At 42.3% G+C, this 18,690-nt stretch overlaps 2 protein-coding genes across 4 annotated transcripts in view; one reads left to right on the top strand and one right to left on the bottom strand.

Moving 5' to 3' along the window:
- Positions 1-18,690, bottom strand: part of LOC130521653 (NLR family CARD domain-containing protein 3-like) — a 195,463-nt gene that overhangs the window by 40,332 nt on the left and 136,441 nt on the right. The window lies entirely within an intron of this gene.
- LOC130521650 (CUB and sushi domain-containing protein 1-like) overlaps positions 187-18,690 on the top strand; it is a 326,982-nt gene continuing 308,478 nt past the window's right edge. The window contains exons 1-2 of one of the 2 annotated variants that reach the window (XM_057025372.1): positions 590-660; positions 746-948. The gene's annotated coding sequence lies outside the window, so the exon portion shown is untranslated. Of the gene's footprint in view, positions 949-18,690 lie in introns of both variants that reach the window. The other variant, XM_057025371.1, reaches the window with a different exon arrangement.

The raw sequence follows: 18,690 nt of genomic DNA, 5'->3' as shown, positions 1-18,690 counted from the left end.
TTTTTCCTCCAAGGTGTCTCCAGTCAAATATTCAGGTTAGTCACTTTTTCCATTAAATACACTCCCATCACGTAGAGCCTGAGCTGTCTTCTCAGTTATTTCTAATTTTATAGTGTTACAGAAAGTGGATTGAATCTCTTAGAACTGATTTCCCTTATGCCCTTTTCCGTCCCAGCTGGAATCGACGAGGATCTCAGTAACCGGGGCACCGCACACACATCTGCTGCACCCTAACAAAGGAGGATTTATTTGATTTAAAAACTGCATCATAAAAGAATTTGGCTGTCCGTCCTAAACCAGACAGCAGCTGGTTGGTGACGGTGGTTGGTCAATAGTGCAGCTGGTGGTTTTTGACCACAGGTCATGACCAGTGATGCTGAGGACATGAGTCCTGGCGTCTCCAGAGTGGGACCATGCGCTTCCTGCAGGGAAAAGAAACACAAGCTCTAAACAGCAGGCGGAAACTGATCTTTAAATATATGTTCGCGCTATAAATGTGAAATATGTCGTATTCCTTTAAGACCGTAAGTGCAAGGAGAAAAATACATGTTAATGATTAAAACATCACTGGTTATTTTTTATTCTCTAAACACGAGTAGTTGTAGGGAAACAGCGCCTCCCTGGTCACAGGGTACCGCGGTACCGGAACCCGAAAGGAATGTGAGGGCAAATTGGCTGAATTACCAACAGCCGCTTTAATTAAACAAACGCAAATTCAAGTGAAGCAATCTTGTTGTTTCTCCAGGAGCTTGTTAGTCTACTGAAGCGGTGGCGATGTCAGTCAAAGCTGCTCCACTTTAAAACTAGATGGACGAGAGCTTCTCGGGGACCAAAGCTCCGTCCGGACAGACAGAACCCGGACGGAACCCGGACAGAACCCGGACATTTTCAAACATGTGGAGCTGCAATGGAGACGCTAGGAATCTGGTTCTGTGCATGTGGAAGAAGGTGAGTCGAGCGCGCACTCCTGTGTGGGATAGTACGGTGTGCATGTGCTTGAAATTGCCTTTTAATCTGCCAATCAAACTGTCAATTTGAAATTGAATGTCATTTCAAATCAGTTCGACGGAGTCAAAAATAATTAAACTGTTTTTGAACCGTCGATGGGGGAAAGCCCCATTATTAAGAAAGCATAGAGAAGCATTTGTACTGTTTTAACCCAGCAGTCACCAACACCTGGCACACAATAAAACTGAGGCTGGTTACTTCCATACAGGTGGCATACGCCTGTAGGCCTACAGGCGTATGCCACCTGTAGGCCTACAGGTGTACAGAAGATCCTGTGTTAGAGTGTCTTCCTGTTGGTAACTTTTTTTCCATGGTTGTGGTGGGACACTATCACAAATACATCAAAATAAAGTATTCTCACAAATGCAGAGGTTACTACAACAACAACCACATAATCTTTCACAGAGGGCATCAATTTGGGCCGTCCATGAAATGCCACTGGGGTCCTTGAGTCTTTTTTATTTTTTTTTACCTTTTTCATGGAGATATCAGTAATAAAAAATGTGATTCAAGTTCTACAGTTCAATAGTCCATTTATTTTAGGACGTCATAATATAGGACATGGTGTCAGGAGGGGGATTTCTTAGGTTGCAGTTTCAGACCATGGCCCTAATATGCTTCCGAAGAGTGTGAATCATTCTCTTCATTATGGGAATTCAAACGCACGACAGAAAATCCGCATCACGCCCAAAGTAATGGGTCTGCTGAGCAGCCTGTTAAAACAATCATCATAAATAATCATAAAGCCAGAGCAACTGGACGAGACCCCTATCTGAGAATTCTGGAATATTGCAACATTACAAGTTCCCCCACAACCCACAATTTTAAGTCAACTACACAACTGCTGATGAGCTGCAGGCTCTGATCACTCTTGCCAAGCACCCACAGACAGCTCCAACCTGACCCGAACCCAACCAATCATCAGCTTCAATGATAGACAGAGACAACAGCATCAAAAATACAAGTATTGTGACACATCCAGGCCACTACCTCATCTGCATAGTGGCACTATTGCATATGGAATGTCTCGATAAGTTTGGCTTATGAGGCATTCGGGATTGAACACCATATTTAATAGGCTTATTCAAAACATTTATGTTTCTGATGCAGTTTGAAGTATACCAGGTTGACTCTTCCCATTGTTGATTTCTTTCAAAAAGTGTCACAGCCCCTTTTCCCCAGTTCCCTCCTGTCCCAGTACTTTTCCACTGCCCTGCTCACACCACACCCTCTGATCACACACCTGCTCTCAGTCACTGATCACACACCTGCCCTCACTCATCAATCAGCTAACCTACCAGTGTATATATTCTCCAGCCTCACACTCACTCAGTGCCAGATTGTTCTTCTGCTTTTATGCGTGACTTTCCAGCGTTGTTTCCCTGCCGGATTACCCGTTACCGACCCTGCCTGTCTTCGTTCTGCCTGCCTTGCCTGTTCCCCGGACAACCTACCTGCTTTCTGCCCCTGACTACGACTTCTGCCTCCGCGTCTCTGGTTCCTGTCTGCTCACCTGGTTTAGACTTCTCCGCCCGGCCCCGACTTCGCTGCTGCTCGTCCCACTCCCCGAGCCTGCAACCCATAGACTTTGTGCGGGCCCAGAGCCTGAAGAACGGACTATTTCCTGTGTTTCCTTGTCTGCCTGAGTTCCTGTTTGCCCGTGTGTTAATAAAAGCCATTACTACGGTCCAGCTTTCCAGAGTGCTGCATTTGGGTCCAAACTGCACCCGTCACAAAAAGAGGAGCATGTAAAATTTGGAAAAATCTTTGCTATTGCTTTTGTCAGGCGTCACCTTGAGCAGCCCCTGGCGTCCTGGGCTGTGTCCACGCCAATATTCTTTACCTTGTGTTGAGAGTTAATAATAAAATCATTGTTTCAAGTTCTACCATGCAGTAGTTCTTTTCTTTAGACCATAACATGACACAGCAGACATTTTTGAAAAGAAGTCACAGGTGAGACTGTATAATTACTACTTCTTCCTGTTTTCATCATTATGATTGCTCTGATAGTTAGTAGAATTACGTATACTACTCTAAAATACATATTGAATTAAACTGATCTGAGTATTTTGGAGCGTGTGTGTATTTGTACCTGTGATACATTTCCAAAAGTTAACAGGAACATCACATTCAGAGGTTCAGTCTTTTAACATACAGTACATTTACATACAGCAGACGCTCAGGTGTTGGTTTCTAGCTTGCATCAATGACTGGGACCGGATCTGACCTTCAGCTATTGTCAGCATTCTTGTTAGGGGATCCTGATGTTGATCATGTGACTTGCAATGCCCTGGATCAAGAACATTGCTCCCAGCAATGGCAGGTAAATCATAAAATACGTGAACTTTGCCTTCAGAGAAGGAGAAATCTTTTATCAAGCCTCAGTTTAATATGACATGTTCAAATGAAACTGATAGGAAATTTCTAATTTGATCTGTGATCATTTTATTTATTTATTATGATGCTGTACATGTCACAAACCTATTTTGGGATAATGTACATGATTTTTGGTGCACCGTATTAAAAGGCGCAGTCCCAGTTAAAACATGCGTGCAAGCAATTTATCTTCTGTATCCAAAATGAATCCGAAATGGCCAAAAAGCATTTTCAGATTTTGGAACTTGGTGCTCCCATAAGGCGCCACGTTCATTTTGGAGAAAATTTAAGACTTAAGTGCGCCTTATGGCCACAAAAATACAGTATTTAAAGCGAGCGAACATTAGTCAGAAGAGCTGATAAAGATTTGCTCATAGAACCGAATGATGTGGTGCTCTGTGCCTCTCCTCCTCCCTCTCCTTCTCCTCTTTCCCCTCCCTCTCCTTCTCCTCTTTCCCCTCCTCCTCCTTTTCCTCTCCTCTCCTCCCTTCACTCTACTTCTCCTCTCCTCTACCCTCATCTCCTCTCCTCTTCTCCTTTTCCTCCTCTCTCTCCTCCTCCTTTTCCTCTCCTCTCCTCTACCCCTCCTCCCCTCTCCTTTTCCTCTCCTCTCCTCCTCTCCTCTCCCCTCTCTCCTCCCCTCTCCTCTCCCCTCCCCTCCTCTCCTTCTCCTTTTCCTCTCCTCTCTCCTCTCCTACTTCTATATCTGCTTCATGAGTGCATGTGTCAGCTTCTTTAAAAACTCTTCTTTCATGGTCTTCACCCACTCAACACACATACACAAATAGAGAATCTGTCGGTGACATGTCACACAAGGATAAGACTATAAATATCACTGGATTTTGTGATTAAGCTGTGCAACCTTAGGCCACAGTCGGGAAGCTAAATTTAAACTTCTAATTACTTCCACTGTGGAATAATAATTCACTACAAGAGATGTTTGAGCAACCCTAAACTTCATTAAAAGATGGATTGACCTACAGCTTATCCTTTTAGCCACCATTGAGTTATGAGGAGTATATGTTTACAACCCATAATGATTCTTCCCAAAATGCATCTGTCCACATTTAAGCTGTCGTTAAAATGGGTCCATACCATTAATGGGAAGATCATTCATTTCATTGAAGTCATACATTGCTGTCGCTCTTCATGTCTGTGGTGGGTTTTCAGAATCCAAATATGATTTTTGTCTCTGAGGAAACAGCTAATTTATTATTTCCAAGATTAGCAGTGACAACAACAGGGCCTCAGTTGGCATCAGTACCTGATGTTTCTGGCTCGAGAGGTTAAATGATTATAGAGGAAGTTATAGAAGAATTTATGGTCTCTGTCACTGGAATCAAGTCCATACACAGCCATTTGTCCCGTTTCTGTCTCAGCAATTTTCGGTGTGTAGTTTGTGTCCTCTTTGGCCTAAGGTGAGGTTATTGTAGTTGCCAGTTCCGGTAATAATTGTGAGGTGATGAAAATGGGCAGGGCTTGTGATATGCTGAATCATTATATTAGATTTTCCTGTTTTATCTGTGGAGCATCAGGTTAAAGTCTGACTATTGCTCAGGTTTCACTGGTAATCAGTCGCCATTTCAGAAAAATACTTGTAATCTCATGTTTCAGAGTTGCCACTTGCCATCACACACACGAAGTTGGTGTTTTCCTTCACTGTTTCTTCTCCCCTGACACAAAGATGGAGATGAAAGAAGCATTTAAATAAAGATAAAAACACAATGTGATGCATAAATGCACACCCTCTTTTGCTTCTGATCTTTCTTTATTCTTTACCATTTAAAATACATTTTTACTTCATTGAGCTGATTAATTTAAATTTTACAAAATCATTGTGATTCTGATGATTGGATCAAACTGAGAAATCAAGAAGGTTTGTGCTGCTTAAATTTCATATAATGTTCTTAAATGATGAAATAACTTATTTTCATCTGGTTTGATTATTATTATCATGATTCATGAATTACTCTCTTGTGCACCAGGACATGATGAGCATGTTAATCGGTGACTAGGAGTTAAAAGAAGGTATCCACTGGGATACAGATTTAATATCTCAGGCCATAGACAAGCTTCGCAATATGAAAAAACCCAACGTAGCATGGCGTAGTGTCCCCGTCACTGAGTACATCGTTGTCATATAGAGATCAGAAGCAGGTTGGTGGGAGTCAGGAAAGTGCCCCGAATTAACCATGTTACCTCGAGATGAAAGTTCTAAACAGAAAGCAAATACTGCAGGGGAGCATTGAATTACAGGTTTTTCCAAAGTTAAATGTTGGGGAGAAAAGGATCAGTTTTCTCCCCGAGCTGTTGCCTTCAGAGGAATGAGATGGAAGCTTCAGTTTACTTGCTGCAAGGGCCACCACACGTCTGCAGTGTGGCTACCAGTGTGGGCTACCAGTGTGGCTACCAGTGTGGCTACCAGTGTGGGCTACCAGTGTGGCCTACGTGTGTTGCCTACCAGTGTAGCTACCAGTGTGGGCTACCAGTGTACCTACCAGTGTGGGCTACCAGTGTGAGCTACCAGTGTGGGCTACCAGTGTGAGCTACCAGTGTACCTACCAGTGTGGGCTACCAGTGTGAGCTACCAGTGTGGCTACCAGTGTGAGCTACCAGTGTAGCTACCAGTGTGAGCTACCAGTGTGAGCTACCAGTGTAGCTACCAGTGTGAGCTACCAGTGTGAGCTACCAGTGTGGCTACCAGTGTAGGCCCTGGGGAGGTTTATTCTTATACTAGCATACGAACATGTAAGATTACAATAAGCGTAAGTGTAAGCGTCACATGATAAAACAAAGCATGATATATATAAAAGGAACATATAAGAAAATGGGGGATGGGGTGTCACAGGATGTTCAGGTTGTCTCCCGCTATCCCGAGGTGATAGAACAGTTAGAGCAGGTCAGGGTTCTGGTCAGGAGTGGTAATAAGTAGTTACAGCATTGCTATATGAACAGTTTGAACCTAACACTATAATACAGTCATGAGGAATGCATATCGGATTTTCAAAATGCCTGTGGTGGTTATTTGTTTGCTGGGTTTGGTACAAAGCTGACAATGCTATGTGAAGGGCTAATTGAGATCTTACCCTTGATTTTACAAACAAAGTGAAAGGTGGTTGGAAAAGATGCATAATCAGTATTCATACAAATCTGTAAGGACATTGTAGTCAGGTCGGTCGAGCATGTGCGCTCTGTCATAAGTCATGGAATGTTGCAAAAGCTCCCTGAAAGCTGTAAGAATATTCAGTGTGATCTGTGATCCACTCTAACACGTGGTTCAAATATTGGCTTCGCTGGTTCATTTCTTCCTGAGTTCATGGAAATGAACCAATAGCAATGAAATCATGCATGCACCTGCTATCACAGACCCAGGATTGAAGAACTATTGGTCAATATTTGGTAGAAGCCAGGAGCTTCTTTTCATTGTCTCTGAACTGTTGAACAACAGAGGAAACAAGTCCATTTTAATAGACTGTCAGATAAGTGCAGAATATTTTAGCTGGTAGCAACAATCGCCAGATGAGTCTGTGCAGAAGGTCCAGCATGTTAGCCAGTGTAGCTCGGTCTCTGATTGTAAAACTCTTTGAACTCCTGTGGTGAGTTGCTATTTTCATCACACTGTATTCAAGCCACCAACCTTTCTGCAGTAACAGTGGACAAAACCACTGATGAAATGTGGATTTGATGTACTTGAGATGAATGGAAAATGTCAGATGGATGATCATACTGGCCATATTTTGAAGCTCAGGTTGCAGTTTGATGTCGCTTGGACATATTATTATCCATCAAGGCTGATCTTGGAAACAGACTCAAACATCCTGGACTGCACAGCACAGAACCGGGCGTCTCCACCTTCTCGCCATTGATTACCGTAATGTGTGCCAAGATTACGTGCGGCAGCTCGATTTCCTTCTTCAACCGCCAGAGTGATCGCTTTTAACTTAAAAGTTGCATCATAAGCTTTTCTTCTAGTATTTTCCAGGTTGATGAGGGTTAGTAAAAATGACCAATTCACAATAGTTGTGATAGTGCGCCACGAAAAAAAATAAAAATAAGCTGCACCGTAGAATAAGCCACAGTGTTTAAAGTATAGGAAAAAAGTAGGTACATGTGTACCACTTGGATATAAACATGCCTCTAAAGTTGCCTTTAGCAACTTCTGTATCCCCTCGAACAGACACTGCAGGGTCTGTGCTGCACACACTCATCCTGGCTGTGTGACTCTTACAGGCCACCTAACCCTAACCACTAACCCTAACCCTAACCACTAACCCTAACCACTAACCATAACCCTAACCACTAACCCTAACCTAACCCGAACCACTAACCACTAACCCTCTAACCCTAACCCTCTAACCTAACCACTAACCTAACCCAAACCACTAACCCTAACCACTAACCCTAACCCTCTAACCCTAACCACTAACCTAACCCGAACCACTAACCCTAACCTAACCCGAACCACTAGCCCTAACCCTCTAACCCTAACCTAACCCTCTAACCCTAACCACTAACCCGAACCACTAACCCTAACCTAACCCCTAACCCATAACCCTAACCTACTAACCCTAACCTAACCCATAACCCCTCACCACTAACCCTAACCACTAACCCTAACCTAACCACTAACCCTAACCACTAACCCTAACCTAACCACTAACCCATAACCACTAAGCCTAACCTAACCCATAACCACTAACCCTAACCACTACCCCTAACCCTAACCTAACCACTAACCCTAACCCCTAACCTAACCCTAACCTAACCACTAACCCATAACCCCTAACCATAAACCTAACCCATAACCACTCACCACTAACCCTAACCTAACCACTAACCCTAACCTAACCACTAACCCATAACCCCTAACCATAACCTAACCCATAACCTAACCACTAACCTAACCACTAACCCTAACCACTAACCCTAACTAACCACTAACCCTAACCTAACCCCTAACCCTAACCACTAACCCATAACCCCTAACCATAAGCCTAACCTAACCCATAACCACTCACCACTAACCCTAACCACTAACCCTACCCTAACCCAAACAATGGCACGCTGCTGAGCAGAAAGCTTGTGCCTTGACACAGGAGGATCTTGCCAATGGTCATTACAGACCAACAGAAAGAACAACCTCATGGTCTCTTGCTGATTAAAATGGATAAATTCAAATACTTTTTGATGGTGTGAACCTCAAGCATTGAGTACACAGTTCCATACCCCTACCCACATAACCTAACCCTAACCTAACCCCTACCCACCTTCCTTTGCTCATCCCCACACACCTGTGGACGGAACAGGCCTCTTCAGTTTAGCAGTAATTTGTCTTCATGCTGCTGGTCGAAGTCTGACCACATAATGAAATTTTCTGTCTATGCGTAATAGATCAAATACACACACCCTGCAACAAAGTATAGCAGTTCACATAAAATATATGTAAAAGAAATACATCCAGACTAGAGAAAAATGCATAAAATTAGATCAGAGAGGGACATGAAGAATTGGTATGACAAAAGATACACAGGGCAATATATCAGCATCCTGGTGTGTGCAAGGCTGGAATGGCAGCAAGTATCAGTCAGTAATGACAAAATCAAGGCTTTCTAGTTCATTCTTTTCATTCCAGGCTTAGCAATAGCTTGCACTAGCTAGTGACTAGCTCAATACAAAGTCCCTAAAAACATCCAACTCTGACAGCATTTACTGAAGAAGTGATGACCATATTATGTTTCAATCCACCGTAACAAATCAGTAGCTGCATCTACAAGACATTTGAATACTGGAGAAAAAAACCCAACAACAAATGAAAACCCCAAAACTGCTACTGATGTTTGTACTTTTCTTAATGAAGACAGATAAGTGTGAATATGTCATGTAACAGACATTAGACCTGCATATTGTTGGATGTTTTCCCACCAGGGCCCCGTCTGTTTCCATTAAAAGACCCAGGAAATGACGGATGACTCAGTTGTATGACCAAAACCAAATGATTTTTATAGATAATATATAATTTAAAAACACCCAGTCAGTCAGCACAAGATATAAAATATATTGCAAAATTGTGGCTTTGTTTAAAGAGTAATGAAATGCAAGTTGATTTCAATATATATCCTGGTTTATCTGAGAGCGATACTGACACTGTGTCAGTTTTGTTGCTGCAATTAGAAATCCATTTACCAGGTGAATGGATTTAGTAGCAGACAAACAAGTCCACTTTGGAAAGACAATGATAACGCTGATGTTACAAATGTGGCACAATAAGAGGGAGATGAATGGAGTGGAGGTAGAATTGATCCTGAAGCCCTTTAAAACAGGACGCGCTCACCAAGAGAAACAGGAATCAAAAACTCGCGGGTCCACAATGATTTTTTAATGCGGTAGTGAGTGCAGAGAAAAAAATCTCTAATCAAATTTGAAAATCCTCGTCAAAATCTTGTTCCAATTGTCAAAATTAGATTTCATTGTAGTCTGCAGCTCTGATTTGTAAGTTCAAAAAAGTTCGATTAAAAATGATTTAAAATTAAAATTTCTTTTAATTTCAATTTTAAGCTTCCTGAAATGTAAAAGTAATTGGGAGAAATTCATTATAGCTAATATGCTGAATTATCATCATGATTCCAGATTTTGTTCTTAGAAATCAGTGGAAGGTTCGGGTTAGACTATTCATGAGCAGATTAATGATTTCAGACTGACCCAAAAGCCAATCTGTCACTGTCAGAAACTCCTTTTGTAGACTCTGAATTTTGAAATATTTTTTGGTCATTGTTTTATTTCTTGTACTACAAAAAGGTTAAATAAATAATTGTATTCCTTAAAAGGACTAATGTATTTGCCTATGATATATTATTTTTTAAAGCATTAAAGAAATCTCTGTAACACCAACATGATTGTCTTTTTTCTTATTAGCTGTTCAAATTAAGTCAGATGTTTTCAAAGGTTTGGAAAAGCTTCTTTTTTGAATTAGCAATGCTCAATTCTTTTAATGGGTTCGAATCCTTTGCTTTAAGGATTGGACACTTCGAGAAACTCAAATCTGAATTGTGTTCAGAACAAATAGTAAAATGGGGCAAATTTATTCTACATTATGTTTCTGTAAAGTTTATTTTCTATAATCATCAAATCCTGAATCTAAACAGAAACAACTCAATTTTCCCAAATTCAAATAGCCGATAAGGAACTCATTAAAGCCGTATTATGTATTTAGACATTTTAAACGGGTTAGTTGTCTCCTGTGGGCACTCAGTATCTGCAGGAATGATGTTAAACAAGCAGCATTAATGTTGCTGAAGGGAAGCGAGCAATTTCCTCGATAATCATTAATTACCCTCAACAGAAACATGGTAATAAAACACTCCTGTGTTATTCATAATCTTAACAACCATTTACACATCATTATTACCATTTGAGTGTGTATTGATCAGAATTGGAACAACAATATATATATGTATATATATACTGTATATATATATATATATATATATACAGTATATGTGTGTGTGTGTGTGTGTGTATATATATATATATATATATATATATATATATATATATATATATATATATATATATAATATACGTGTGTGTGTGTGTGTGAGAGTCATCTGCAATGCAACCCTAACCCTTGTCCACCAGTGTGTTGGCTTTGCCCTTTGTTGATTAGTTCCCATCGTTGCTTACTAAAGAGAGACTCAGTGTGTCCCGGTTCTTCTCCTGGGTCTCCTCCTGGTGGGACATGCTTGCAACACCTCCCAAGGGAGGCGTCCATGGGGCGTCCAATACAGATGTCCGAGCCACCTCAGCTGGCTTCTTTAAGTGTGGAGAAGCAGCAGCTCCACACTGAACTGCTCCCAGTTTGCAGTGCACTCTGTTAACCTGAAGAGGAAATTTGTTTCAGCCACCTATATCAAGCATCTTGTTCTTTCAGTCATGACCGAATGTTCATGACCACAGACTGACCAATAAACTGACTGTTGGCTCAGCTCCTTTACCATGACAGTGTCCAAAATGCACTGGGAACAGGTCTGACACTGCCTGCAATGCAGCCCTAGCTTCTGCTGTGGTGGTACAGGGGATCATACAGCCCTTAGCAGGTCTTCAGTAGGTCTCCAAACCCAACCCCATACTACTGAAGCACTCGTTTGGACTTTTCCCCTGGCTCCAGGGTAGGGCCACAGTGACGACAATCTGGGGGACATAAACTGCCCTGGTGTCGTCCAGGGGTCTGCAGCCTTTACCAAAAGAACCATTTTGCACCCTCTTCCATCACGGTAAGTTGGTGGGTTAGGGTTAGGGGGTTAGGTTAGGGTTAGGTTAGGGTTGGGTTAGGGCAGGGGTGGGCAAACATTTTGATTCGTGGGCCACAATGGGTTCTAACATTCGCAAAGGGGCCGGACCAGGAGCAGATGGATGGATGGAGTGCTTTGGTAACCTCACCTCATTGGAGAAAAAATACACATCTTGGGATATGGAGAAAACATGTGCTTTAATTTCAAATGAAAATGAAGAGAAGCATTACAACAAAATATCTGACTTTGGAATGAGTCTTAAAACACTTAAAATCAAATGAATAAAATGTGCCTTTTTAAAAGAAAATTAATAACCATTTCTATTTTAAAGCACTGAAAGTTCTGTTATCCTTCAGGATATCACCATCACTCTCCTCCTGACTGTCTTTTTTCTAGTGGGAAAACACCAGAATTGCAGTGAAAATTTAACATTAACAAGGTTTATTCATTTAATTTTTCAAGTTTGGCGGGCCGGATTAAAACGTTTAACGGGCCGCGTGTGGCCCCCGGGCCTTAGTTTGCCCATGCCTGGGTTAGGGGGTTAGGGTTAGAGGGTTAGGGGGTTAGGGTTAGAGGGTTAGGGGGTTAGGGTTAGAGGGTTAGGGTTAGAGGGTTAGGGTTAGGGGTTAGGGTTAGAGGGTTAGGGTGTTAGGGTTAGGGTTGGGGGTTAGGGTTAGGGGGTTAGGGTTAGAGGGTTAGGGTTGTTAGGGTTAGGGTTGGGGGTTAGGGTTAGAGGGTTAGGGGGTTAGGGTTAGGGGGTTAGGGTTAGAGGGTTAGGGTTGTTAGGGTTAGGGTTGGGGGTTAGGGTTAGAGGGTTAGGGGGTTAGGGTTAGGGGGTTAGGGTTAGGGTTAGGGTTGTGAATTAAGGAGATTAACAAATAAAATGTAAGTATGCAAAATTCAAGTGTGTGTGTGTGTGCGTGAGAAAGGGAGATACTACTGTTTTCCAAGTATGTGTGTATCTAAGTATATGAACCGTATTCCTTTTGATTTAACTCTTATAAAAACTGGCAAGATAACCTCCCGCCCCCCAGGTGCACACACACAACGTCTCCTTTCCATCCGCTTTGCTTTTTAAATGAACCACAACCAGCACCGTGCTCAGTGTTCTGTCATCAAGATGACCTGGGTGCTCCAACATGGCTGCAGCAGTTTTCAGGGGTCTCACAGCTCCGCCTCCTCCTTCCATGAGAGAAGGTAAAGCTCATCTTCAGGCTATCAGATAAACGCTGTTATTTTGATTACACTGATTGATAACATTTTAATGTGGATTGTATCATTTTAAAGCCTTAAACTCTATCTCTTTCATTTCCTAACTTCACTCACTTCTGAAGTATTCAAGATAAATTTCTTCTGCTCCAGGACCAGACTCAAAATCAAAGCTTTTCCAGACACTTGTCACAGATATCTTTATCAGTTTGGTGTAGTAGGTATATAAATGCCCTCCATTAATTTAGACTAAAATGCATGATATCAACTTTGAAAATGTCAAGTCTTTTCAATTTACCATTCACTTATTTAAAATGTGTCCTTTAGGGTTAGGTTAGGTTGGGGTTAGGTTAGGGTTAGGTTAGGGTGGGGTTAGGGTTGGGTTAGGTTAGGGTTAACCCTAACAAAAGCTGTAAGAAATTGCTTTTAAAATTACTGGGACTTGAAAGAAAACTTGTAACTGTTGCCACTAGATGTCAGTAGAAAGCCGTGATGATCACCATACGTGCTCAAAACACCGTCCCTGTCAGGTTGTGCCAGTGCATAATAAGCTGGGATTGCAATTAGACCAACATACAGATGTGAAAGTGTTGCTCGGTGCCAAAAACGTTGCTTCAGCTGGAGTCTCTCCACCCACCGCCGGCTCCTTGTTCAGTCTGAGACCCTGTTTGCCATTTTCAAGGGCATTAGTAAGAAATCCCACTCATAAACAACCGGACCACAGTCATTGACCGTTTCTTTTCTTCTTACCTGAAGGCAGAAGATTAATAGAGAAAATATTTTCTCCATGTGTGAATGCAGCTATTTTCAGATGTCAGATCTATAGGATCAGCTGCCTGTCAGAGTTTTTGAAAGCTTTAAAAGTTAAAGATATTCTTTTTTACAAATCAGTCTATGTAGCACCTTTGTTTACAGCCACTGTACATATATGTGTGCAAAATGTACTATGTTTATTCAAATTATTATACTATTGGACTCTGTGGGCTTTACAGTGCCTTAAAAGACCGATTTAGATGCACTGCGATGCTGTGGGTACCGCTGATGAATTCAGTTGATCGAGTCATGGCTTCTCTGCTGGTGGTGCCAGCCCTTTTCTGTCTACCCTGACTTTCATTTGCAATTCTATCAAATCCCACAGTGACATAGTCCACCTCATATTTCACCTCAGGATAGACTCGCATTAAAATATTGTTGCGGTATTGTTGCTGCAGGTTAGCATGTGCTGTTGTGTATCGGAACTGAAGGAGTGAGACTGAGATTGTGATTTTGACTTAATTTAAATGGCACATCAGATCATAGTGCCAGTGATAAGAAATGGATGAAAGGTAAGAAAACTATGGGCTTTAGTTAGTTGGAAAGGTATTTGAGACTCCACGAGGGAGATGGGCTGCAAAACAAATTAGAAGGGAGGGGAAAAAAGGAGTGTTTGAAAGGGTGATGAAATGAAAGGGTGAATTCAGATGGAAAGGCATCGCTGTTCATTCAAGCTGAAAGTTGAATTACAGTTTACAAACCTCTGACCAGCTTCAGACAGTCTGTGCTGTATGTGTTAGCTTTTTCATCAGGCACTGATGGAGCATCACGCATCGTACCAAATGTTCAGATTCCTCCACCTGGATTATGCTGTTTCTTCACTTTACTTTGTAGTATTTTAATTATTCCCAAGTAGCATGAAATGAATAATTTGGTCTTGACTCTGGTCAGCTTCTCAGCAAAACAGACATTATTGCAAAGGCAGCGTTGGAGAAAGAAGCAAACTTCACTCTGTCTCCCAGATCAGGAGGGGTGATGTGATAAATGATTGTGATGTTGTTCATGAAATCTGCTGAAACGGTGCAAAGCTGCAATGTCGGCAACTTACGACAGCAGGATCGACCAGTCCTGTAGCTGCTACCTCACTAGGAGCTGTTTGTATCCTAAAATGTATTACTTTATGTGCCAAAATCATAAAAACAATATAAACTAATAATGATGGTGATGATAGAAAGGAGAGCAGCATATCACACTGCACCAGGGATATTTAGACAAGGTCGTCTATATATATTTATATTTTATATTTTTGGGAATCAATGAGTTCAGATAACTGCAGCAATTGCACAGGGTCATTTATTTCTCAGGCCAAACGCATTTGTAGTGTTTTTAGGAATCATGTTCTTCACCGTATGAACTTTGTGAATGTGATGAACCTTTGGTAAAGCACAATAAGAGTGGGTTAGGGTTAACTCTAACTCTAACCCTAACTCTAACCCTTACCCTAACCCTAACCTAACCCCAAACCCAGCTCCCTTCCTCACCCCAAGCCTAACCCCTCCCACCCCTAACCCTAAACCCAACCCTAACCCTAACCCTAACCCTAACCTAACCCTAACCCCTACACCCTCCTAACCCCAACCCCTACCTTCCCCCCAACCCTAACCCTAACCCCAACCCTAACCCTTCCCCTACCCCAAGCTCAATCCTAACCACATACCTACTCGCCATTCCACCAAAGTCTTCTCAGACTGGGCGATCCAACTCTCTCCCCTATCCTGTCCAGAACTCCTCGAGCCCTGGCTGATAGCCCCCCCCCCGGGGGGGGGGCCTCACCCTCCGCACTCCCCTGCTATCCCGATCAGTAGGCCAGTGCAAAAAAGTTTTATCCCAAACCCTGAACCCTAACCCTAACCCAACTCTAACCCTAACTCTAACCCTAACCCTAGCTCTAACCCTAACCCTAGCTCTAACCCTAACCCTAACCCTTACCCTAACCCTAACCCTAGCTCTAACCCTAGCTCTAACCCTAGCTCTAACCCTAACTCTAACCCTAACCCTAACCCTAGCTCTAACCCTAACCCTAACCCTTACCATAACCCTTACCCTAACCCTAGCTCTAACCCTAACTCTAACTCTAACCCTAACCCTAACCCTAACCTAGCTCTAACCCTAACCCTAGCTCTAACCCTAGCTCAAACCCTAGCTCAAACCCTAGCTCTAACCCTAACTCTAACCCTAACCATAACCCTAGCCTTAGCCTTGCTCACCTTTCCTGATAAATGAATGCCCAAACACTAATGATCGAGTGTGATATCAAACAAAGAGCAACTGGATTTGTGTAATTTTCTGAACTGTGGTGTGAGCAGGTGAGAGGCAACCCCCCGCCCCCCTCGGTCATGTCTGGTTCCAAAATAGGACATCTTACTTTCACACACACACACGCACACTACTGTTTGTCTCTCCTGGCTGTTGAACTAACAGTAAAAGACAGTTTATACTTGTGGAATAATTGATTAATTTTGTTTGGCCCAGCCTCCTCCAAAACAAATCCAATACAACTGTCTGCACCCGACCTGTGCACCCATCCCAGTGGCTTTATCTCTGTGTGTATGTCTGTGTACGTGCATGTACTGTAGTTGTCTATACTGTCGTCCTCTTGCTCTCCCTCTCTCTTTGTCTCTCTCTCTTGGGCAGTCTGTCTGTCTGTCTCTTACTCTGTCTTTCTCTGTGGCCACGACTCTCTCTCTCTCTCTCTCTCTCTCTCTATATATATATATATATAGATATAGATATAGATATATATCTATCTATATATATATATAGTTAGTAACCAAAAGGTCAAATCTTTGGTCAAGGTGACTCAGTGAATCCAAACGGGCTAGTTGTCAGCTAACCTAATTAGCTTATCTAACAATAATGCCAAAAAAGAGGCAGCACCTGGCTCATCTCATTCCCCTCTTCCTCGCCCCATTCCCATAATGAAATATGTGTCTGCTCTTTCTTTCTCTCTCCCTCCCTCCTTTCTTCTGCTTTTCATAATCAGTCTCTATGGGCATGGACTCAAAGTTTAACCTCCTCAAAGGCAATTTACCTTCATCCCTCTCCTCTTTCCCTCTGTTTTCCCTCTCTTCTTTCTTTCCTCAGCCGCCTTTATTTTTCTCTGCCACCTTATTTTTTTTCTTCCTTGTCACCGCTGCAGCATCCATGTCCTGTCTCAATCTGTGGGGCTCATGTGGAGGTCAGTTCAGTTTTGCTTGACTGATGCTAAAATTACAGCTGTAAAACAGCCACTGATCTTTGGAACACTGTACTTTCTGTACTGTATATTGGTGATTCTTTTCTTTCCAAACTTCCAAACAAATTACAATTTAATGGAGCTCAATACTGGTTTAATACCCATGTGTTTTAACAACACAATTGCTTATCATTTGCTAATGGCTCATGGTTAGACAGTCATTTGATCCCTGCAGTGGTTCAGCATGTTTGAGAACAGGGAATTGGCAAACCCCAGAATACTTCTGTGTAATTCCGAAAAAGTCTGAATGAAACTTTTGTTTTTTAAAATAATATTTTAAACACATGTATGGCTTTATACTTGAAATCTAAAAGCTAATAGGAAAAAAACACTGCTCATTTTTATTGTTGTTTCAGAGTCCAGAGAAGTACCATTTAAATGTCATTATTGCACCATTTCCACTGGCTGAAAAAATCCTCACATGACAACACTCCCCTAACCCAACCCTAACCCTCCTGTAGGCCTGATGGCTGCTGCAGCATTCTTGGGATTAAAGTCCTCACCTTTTGGCCTCCAAACATATTGCTGTGCCCTCATCTGGCCATGACCTTTCCTCCAATAATGACGCCCGTTTTCAGATGAGTGCTGGACTCGGATTGGTTTGGGAGTTTGTGTCGCAGGTCCACCCAAATATTCAGAACAATGAAGAGTTTATGTTGAACGCAGTTTTGACTACATGACCTTTCTACAGCACTAAAGCTGATCACTGACCCATTAGCCATTTTGGATTAATTACCGAACCATTTTGTGGTTATTTTTGCCACACAAAAACGTGTATAAAGTTTACTGACACAAAAATCCCTGGGTCATTATCTGATGTCTGTTTTCCTGGTGGGAGAAAGAAGACAGTCCTTAGTCTATTTAATATAATAATGCAAATTTGATGCATTTTCAGGCTGTCACCAACAGTAAAACAGTCCACAAATCACAATTCAGAGAAAACAGAAGGATCAAATGTGCACTTTTGGTCGTGAGCATATTTTTAAAGCAACAGTCAAGATAAGGTCACTGATAGAGGTTTAACTAAGCTTGGCTTTATTAACAGCTGAGTCCCGGTGGCCATTGTGAAGAAGGTTCAAATGTCAGCAGACAGCCACACAGCCCAGGCTGTTTCTGTACCACCTGCTGAACTTCTGTGTTGTAAGGAGAGCAGGGACACAGCCGAGGTAATTTAAAAGAAAATGAAAACTGTGTCGGTGTGGTGAGACTTTGGGGGAGGTGAGTCTAAAAACCAATTTACTGCAAAGCAGCAATAACAGCAACAAGTGGCTGCTCACAATGCAAAATTCCAGCCATCTGCGGGACTGAAACTGTGGAATTAAAAGGGTCCTGAATTAAAAACAAGACAGTGGATCGGAAGAGCCCATCACCAGCAGCTTTACTGCAGAGGAGATGTGCCTTTCTGTTGCCCTAACCCAACCCTAACCCTGACCCTAACCCAACCCTAACCCTGACCCTAACCCTAACTCTAACCCTAACCCTAACCCTTTCTGTTGCCCTAACCCTAACCCTTTCTGTTGCCCTAACCCTGACCCTGACCCTAACCCAACCCTGACCCTAACCCTAACTCTAACCCTAACCCTTTTTGTTGCCCTAACCCGAACCCTTTCTGTTGCCCTAACCCTAACCCTAACCCTTTTTGTTGCCCTAACCCTTTCTGTGCCCTAACCCTAACCCTTCTGTTGCCCTAACCCTAACCCTTTCTGTTGCCCTAACCCTTTCTGTTGCCCTAACCTAACCCTTTCTGTTGCCCTAACCCTA

The sequence above is a fragment of the Takifugu flavidus genome, chromosome 2, assembly GCF_003711565.1.
Source record: "Takifugu flavidus isolate HTHZ2018 chromosome 2, ASM371156v2, whole genome shotgun sequence".
NCBI classification, from domain to species: Eukaryota; Metazoa; Chordata; class Actinopteri; order Tetraodontiformes; family Tetraodontidae; genus Takifugu; species Takifugu flavidus.
Note: the sequence above shows the minus strand (reverse complement) of the source record. Positions and strands in the feature narration are given on the sequence as shown.